This window comes from Panulirus ornatus, chromosome 4, assembly GCF_036320965.1.
Source record: "Panulirus ornatus isolate Po-2019 chromosome 4, ASM3632096v1, whole genome shotgun sequence".
NCBI classification, from domain to species: Eukaryota; Metazoa; Arthropoda; class Malacostraca; order Decapoda; family Palinuridae; genus Panulirus; species Panulirus ornatus.
The window spans coordinates 31,054,188-31,062,588 of record NC_092227.1 but is presented as its reverse complement, the minus strand read 5'-3'; positions in this window follow the sequence as shown (position 1 = coordinate 31,062,588).

The window sequence follows — 8,401 nt, the reverse complement described above, 5'->3', positions numbered from 1 at the left end:
AAAGTGTGTGAAAGAAGAAAGTTAAGAGTAAATGTGAATAAGAGCAAGGTTATTAAGTAAAGTAGGGTTGAGGGTCAAGTCAATTGGGAGGTTAGTTTGAATGTAGAAAAACTGGAGGAAGTAAAGTATTTTAGATATCTGGGAGTGGATCTGGCAGCGGATGGAACCATGGAAACGGAAGTGAATCATAGGGTGGGGGAGGGGGCGAAAATTCTGGGAGCCTTGAAGAATGTGTGGAAGTCGAGAAAATTATCTCGGCAAGCAAAAATGGGTATGTTTGAAGGAATAGTGGTTACAGCAATGTTGTATGGTTGCGAGGCGTGGGCTATGGATAGAGTTGTGCGCAGGAGGGTGGATTTGCTGTAAATGAGATGTTTGAGGACAATATGTGGTGTGAGGTGGTTTGATCGAGTAAGTAACGTAAGGGTAAGAGAGATGTGTGGAAATAAAAAGAGCGTGGTTGAGAGAGCAGAAGAGGGTGTTTTGAAATGGTTTGGGCACATGGAGAGAATGAGTGAGGAAAGATTGACCAAGAGGATATGTGTCGGAGGTGGAGGGAACTAGGAGAAGTGGGAGACCAAATTGGAGGTGGAAAGATGGAGTGAAAAACATTTTGTGTGTTCGGGGCCTTAACATGCAGGATGGTGAAAGGAGGGCAAGGAATAGAGTGAATTGGATCGATGTGGTATACCGGGGTTGACGTGTTGTCAGTGGATTGAATCAGGGTATGTGAAGTGTCTGGGGTAAACCATGGAAAGTTGAGTGGGTCCTGGATGTGGAAAGGGAGATGTGGTTTCGGGCATTATTGCGTGGCAGCTAGAGACTGAGTGTGAGCGAATGGGGCCTATGTTGTCTTTTCCTAGTGCTTCCTCGCACACATGAGGGGGGGAGTGGGGATGGTATTCCATGTGTAGCGAGGTGGCGATGGTAGTGAATGGGGGCAGACAGTGTGAATTGTGTGCATGGGTATATATGTATGTGTCTGTGTATGTATATATATGTGTACAATGAGATGTATAGGTATGTATATTTGCGTGTTTGGAAGAGTGTGTGTGTATACAGTGTGTATGGGGGTGGGTTGGGCCATTTCTTTCGTCTGTTTCCTTGCGCTACCTCGCAAACGCGGGAGACTGCGACAAAGCAAAATAAAATAAATGAAATAAATAAACAAACAAATAAATATATATATATATATATATATATATATATATATATATATATATATATATATATATATATATATATATATATATATTTTTTTTTTTTTATACTTTGTCGCTGTCTCCCGCGTTTGCGAGGTAGCGCAAGGAAACAGACGAAAGAAATGGCCCAACCCCCCCCCACACACATGTACATACACACGTCCACACACGCAAATATACATACCTACACAGCTTTCCATGGTTTACCCCAGACGCTTCACATGCCTTGCTTCAATCCACCGACAGCACGTCAACCCCTGTATACCACATGACTCCAATTCACTCTATTTCTTGCCCTCCTTTCACCCTCCTGCATGTTCACGCCCCGATCACACAAAATCTTTTTCACTCCATCTTTCCACCTCCAATTTGGTCTCCCTCTTCTCCTCGTTCCCTCCACCTCCGACACATATATCCTCTTGGTCAATCTCTCCTCACTCATTCTCTCCATGTGCCCAAACCATTTCAAAACACCCTCTTCTGCTCTCTCAACCACGCTCTTTTTATTTCCACACATCTCTCTTACCCTTACGTTACTTACTCGATCAAACATCCTCACACCACATATTGTCCTCAAACATCTCATTTCCAGCACATCCATCCTCCTGCGCACATCTCTATCCATAGCCCACGCCTCGCAACCATACAACATTGTTGGAACCACTATTCCCTCAAACATACCCATTTTTGCTTTCCGAGATAATGTTCTCGACTTCCACACATTTTTCAAGGCTCCCAAAATTTTCGCCCCCTCCCCCACCCTATGATCCACTTCCGCTTCCATGGTTCCATCCGCTGACAGATCCACTCCCAGATATCTAAAACACTTCACTTCCTCCAGTTTTTCTCCATTCAAACTCACCTCCCAATTGACTTGACCCTCACCCCTACTGTACCTAATAACCTTGCTCTTATTCACATTTACTCTCAACTTTCTTCTTCCACACACTTTACCAAACTCAGTCACCAGCTTCTGCAGTTTCTCACATGAATCAGCCACCAGCGCTGTATCATCAGCGAACAACAACTGACTCACTTCCCAAGCTCTCTCATCCCCAACAGACTTCATACTTGCCCCTCTTTCCAGGACTCTTCCATTTACCTCCCTTACAACCCCATCCATAAACAAATTAAACAACCATGGAGACATCACACACCCCTGCCGCAAACCTACATTCACTGAGAACCAATCACTTTCCTCTCTTCCTACACGTACACATGCCTTACATCCTCGATAAAAACTTTTCACTGCTTCTAACAACTTGCCTCCCACACCATATATTCTTAATACCTTCCACAGAGCATCTCTATCAACTCTATCATATGCCTTCTCCAGATCCATAAATGCTACATACAAATCCATTTGCTTTTCTAAGTATTTCTCACATACATTCTTCAAAGCAAACACCTGATCCACACATCCTCTACCACTTCTGAAACCGCACTGCTCTTCCCCAATCTGATGCTCTGTACATGCCTTCACCCTCTCAATCAATACCCTCCCATATAATTTACCAGGAATACTCAACAAACTTATACCTCTGTAATTTGAGCACTCACTCTTATCCCCTTTGCCTTTGTACAATGGCACTATGCACGCATTCCGCCAATCCTCAGGCACCTCACCATGAGTCATACATACATTAAATAACCTTACCAACCAGTCAACAATACAGTCACCCCCTTTCTTAATAAATTCCACTGCAATACCATCCAAACCTGCTGCCTTGCCGGCTTTCATCTTCCGCAAAGCTTTTACTACCTCTTCTCTGTTTACCAAATCATTTTCCCTAACCCTCTCACTTTGCACACCACCTCGACCAAAACACCCTATATCTGCCACTCTGTCATCAGACACATTCAACAAACCTTCAAAATACTCATTCCATCTCCTTCTCACATCACCGCTACTTGTTATCACCTCCCCATTTACGCCCTTCACTGAAGTTCCCATTTGCTCCCTTGTCTTACGCACCCTATTTACCTCCTTCCAGAACATCTTTTTATTCTCCCTAAAATTTAATGATACTCTCTCACCCCAACTCTCATTTGCCCTTTTTTTCACCTCTTGCACCTTTCTCTTGACCTCCTGTCTCTTTCTTTTATACTTCTCCCACTCAATTGCATTTTTTCCCTGCAAAAATCGTCCAAATGCCTCTCTCTTCTCTTTCACTAATACTCTTACTTCTTCATCCCACCACTCACTACCCTTTCTAAACAGCCCACCTCCCACTCTTCTCATGCCACAAGCATCTTTTGCGCAATCCATCACTGATTCCCTAAATACATCCCATTCCTCCCCCACTCCCCTTACTTCCATTGTTCTCACCTTTTTCCATTCTGTACACAGTCTCTCCTGGTACTTCCCCACACAGGTCTCCTTCCCAAGCTCACTTACTCTCACCACCTTCTTCACCGCAACATTCACTCCTCTTTTCTGAAAACCCATACTAATCTTCACCTTAGCCTCCACAAGATAATGATCAGACATCCCTCCAGTTGCACCTCTCAGCACATTAACATCCAAAAGTCTCTCTTTCGCACGCCTGTCAATTAACACGTAATCCAATAACGCTCTCTGGCCATCTCTCCTACTTACATAAGTATACTTATGTATATCTCGCTTTTTAAACCAGGTATTCCCAATCATCAGTCCTTTTTCAGCACATAAATCTACAAGCTCTTCACCATTTCCATTTACAACACTGAACACCCCATGCATACCAATTATTCCCTCAACTGCCACATTACTCACCTTTGCATTCAAATCACCCATCACTATAACACGGTCTCGTGCATCAAAACCGCTAACACACTCATTTAGCTGCTCCCAAAACACTTGCCTCTCATGATCTTTCTTCTCATGCCCAGGTGCATATGCACCAATAATCACCCACCTCTCTCCATCAACTTTCAATTTTACCCATATTAATCGAGAATTTACTCTCTTACATTCTATCACATACTCCCACAACTCCTGTTTCAGGAGTATTGCTACTCCTTCCCTTGCTCTTGTCCTCTCACTAACCCCTGACTTCACTCCCCAGACATTTCCAAACCACTCTTCCCCTTTACCCTTGAGCTTCGTTTCACTCAGAGCCAAAACATCCAGGTTCCTTTCCTCAAACATACTACCTATCTCTCCTTTTTTCACATCTTGGTTACATCCACACACATTTAGGCACCCCACTCTGAGCCTTCGAGGAGGATGATCACTCCCCGCGTGACTCCTTCTTCTGTTTCCCATTTTAGAAAGTTAATACAAGGAGGGGAGGATTTCCGGCCCCCCGCTCCCGTCCCCTCTAGTCGCTTTCTACGACACGCGAGGAATACGTGGGAAGTATGCTTTCACCCCTATCCCCAGGGATAATATACATATATATATACATATACACACACACACACACACACACACACACACGCACACACACACACACACACACACATACACACATATACACATGAAAAATGTAAGAAACAATTTAGAAAACAAACTTTTAGCTTGAAATGAATGAAAAAAAAAATGAATGTCACATAATGGTTCAACCTCTGGCTATGGAAAAGGAAATGTACAATTTATTCACACAAACGTCAATAGCAGCTCTCATCAATTTCACCACTGTGTCCATAAGCTTCAATGTCTAAGCTACATTTTTCTCCAACTTCACTATTTTCTTGTCAAAAACACCATGCATGAAAACTATCACTCCATTAACACAACTATAAACATTTACTTCCCCTTTAAAAGTTCTGGGGAAGTCTGTCTCGATACACTGCGGCGAGGCGACGCGACGCTGACACAATCACTGTCACAATATCACTTCTGCCTCCTCAAGTCAATCTCTCAGCCACAGTGCAGGCCTTCATCGTCGAAATCGGTCTTCTGGAGGTTACCGTTGTCGATGGGTGTGACCATGTCCTTGCCAGTGTTGACAACACAGCCAGGAATGGGTCGCACAGATGAAGGTCCACCATGACATTTGGCCGATGAGTTGGACACACTGAATCCTCTTGACAGAAGTCGGTGGCTTCTTCGCTAACACACGTAGATACCTCACTCCACGATGCACCATTTTGACTAACTCCCAGTTATATCTTTATATCTTTAGTTATATCTTCACAAAACTTTGGTACAAATCTTACATGTTTTGTAAAATCAAACTCTAGCACTGGCTTTGGCACAACTGGTTACATTCTTTCTTGTTCCAAAGTTAGTCTCATCTGGTCAGTCCATTTCTTCTGTACTAGTGCATTGAATCCAGCAATCTCTAGTTGAACCCACAAGCATTTAGGATTGACATTAATACCACTATAGAGCTGAGGAGGGACTAGAACTTTCTTCACTCTCGATTGTGGAACAGTATCATCAACTCTATTTTCAACATCAAGCACATTACTTACTTGCTGCTTGCCAATTAATCATATATATATATATATATATATATATATATATATATATATATATATATATATATATATATATATATATATATATATATATATATATATATATATGCATATATATATATATATATATATATATATATATATATATATATATATATATATATATATATATATATATATATATATATATATATATATATATATACATAACCCTGGGATAGGGGAAAAAGAATACTTCCCACGCATTCGTCACGTGTCGTGGAAGGCGACTAAAGGGGACGAGAGCGGGGTGCCAGAAACCTTCCCCTCCTTGTATTTTAACTTTCTAAAAGGGGAAACAGAAGAAGGAGTCGCGCGGGGAGTGCTCATCATCCTCGAAGGCTCAGATTGGGGTGTCTAAATGTGTGTGGATGTAACCAAGATGAGAAAAAAGGAGAGATACGTAGTATGTTTGAGGAAAGGAACCTGGATGTTTTGGCTCTGAGTGAAACGAAGCTCAAGAGTGGTTTGTGAATGTCTTGGGAGTAAAGTCAGGGGTTACTGAGAGGACAAGAGCAAGGGAAGGAGTAGCACTACTCCTGAAACAGGAGTGGTGGGAGTGTGTGATAGAGTGTAAGAAAGTAAACTCTAGATTGATATGGGTAAAACGGAAAGTTGAATGAGAGAGATTGATGATTATTGGTGCATATGCACCTTGGCATGAGAAGAAAGATCATGATAGGCAAGTGTTTTAGGAGCAGCTAAATGAATGTGTTAGTGGTTTTGATGCCCGACACCGGGTTATAGTGATGGGTGATTTGAATGCAAAGGTGATTAATGTGGCAATGGAGGGAAAAATTGGTATACATGGGGTGTTCAGTGTTGTAAATGGAAATGGTGAGGAGCCTGCAGATTTTTGTGCTGAAAACCGACTGGTTATTTGGAATACCTGGTTTACAAAGAGAGGTATACATAAGTTTACGTATGTAAGTGGGAGAGATGGCCAGAGAGCGTTATTGGATTACGTGTTAATTGATAGGTACGCGAAAGACAGACTTTTGGATGTTAATGTGCTGAGATGTGCATCTGCAGGGATGTCTGATAATTATCTTGAGGAGACGAAGGTGAAGATTTGCAGAGGTTTTCAGAAAAGAAGAGAGAATGTTGGGGTGAAAAGAGTGGTGAGAGTAAGTGAGCTTTGGAAGGAGACTTGTGTGAGGATGTACCAGGAGAGACTGAATACAGAGTGGAAAAAGTTGAGAGCAGAGGACGTAATGGGAGTGGGGGAGGAATGGGATGTATTTAGGGAAGAAGTGATGGCTTGCGCAAAAGATCCTTGTGGCATGAGAAGGGTGGGAGGTGGGCAGATTAGAAAGGGTAGTGAATGAAGGGATGAAGAAGTAAGATTATCTGTAAAAGAGAAGAGAGAGGGATTTGGACGATTTTTGCAGGGAAATAATGCAAATGAGTGGGAGATGAATAAAAGAAAGAGGCAGGAGGTCAAGAGAAAGGTGCAAGAGGTGAAAAAGAGGGCATATGAGAGTTGTGGTGAGAGAGTATCATTAAATTTTAAGGAAAATAAAAAGTTGTGTTCGAAGGAGGTAAAAAAAAGTGAGTAAGACAAGGGAAAAAATGGGAACTTCAGTGAAGGGTGCTAATGAAGAGGTGATAAAAAGTAGTGGTGATGTGAGAAGGAGATGGAGTGAGTATTTTGAAGGATTGTTGAATGTGTTTGATGGTTCCATGGTTCCATCCGCTGCCACATCCAATCCCAGATATCTAAAACACTTTACTTCCTCCAGTTTTTCTCCATTCAAACTTACCTCCCAATTAACTTGACCCTCAACCCTACTGTACCTAATAACCTTGCTCTTATTCACATCTACTCTTAACCTTCTTCATTCACACACTTTACCAAACTCAGTTACCAGCTTCTGCAGTTTCTCACATGAATCAGCCACCAGCGCTGTATCATCAGCGAACAACAACTGACTCACTTCCCAAGCTCTCTCATCCCCAACAGACTTCATACTTGCCCCTCTTTCCAAAACTCTTGCATTCACCTCCCTAACAACACCATCCATAAACAAATTAAACAACCATGGAGACATCACACACCCCTGCCGCAAGACGATATTCACTGAAAACCAATCACTTTCCTCTCTTCCTACATGTACATATGAATTACATCCTCGATAAAAACTTTTCACTGCTTCTAACAACTTGCCTCCCACACCATATATTCTTAATACCTTCCACAGATCATCGCTATCAACTCAATCATATGCCTTCTCCAAATCCATAAATGCTACATACAAATCCATTTGCTTTTCTAAGTATTTCTCAAATACATTCTTCAAAGCAAACACCCGATCCACACATCCTCTACCTCTTCTGAAACCACACTGCTCCTCCCCAATCTGATGCTCTGTACATGCCTTCACCCTCTCAATCAATACCCTCCCATATAATTTACCAGGAATACTCAACAAACTTATACCTCTGTAATTTGAGCACTCACTCTTATCCCCTTTGCCTTTGTACAATGGCACTATGCACGCATTCCGCCAATCCTCAGGCACCTCACCATGAGTCATACATACACTGAATAATCAATAATACAGTCAATAATACAGTCACCCCCTTTTTTAATAAATTTCACTGCAATATATATATATATATATATATATATATATATATATATATATATATATATATATATATATATATATATATATATATATATATATATATATATATATATTTTTTTTTTTTTTTTTTTTATACTTTGTCGCTGTCTCCCGCGTTTGCGA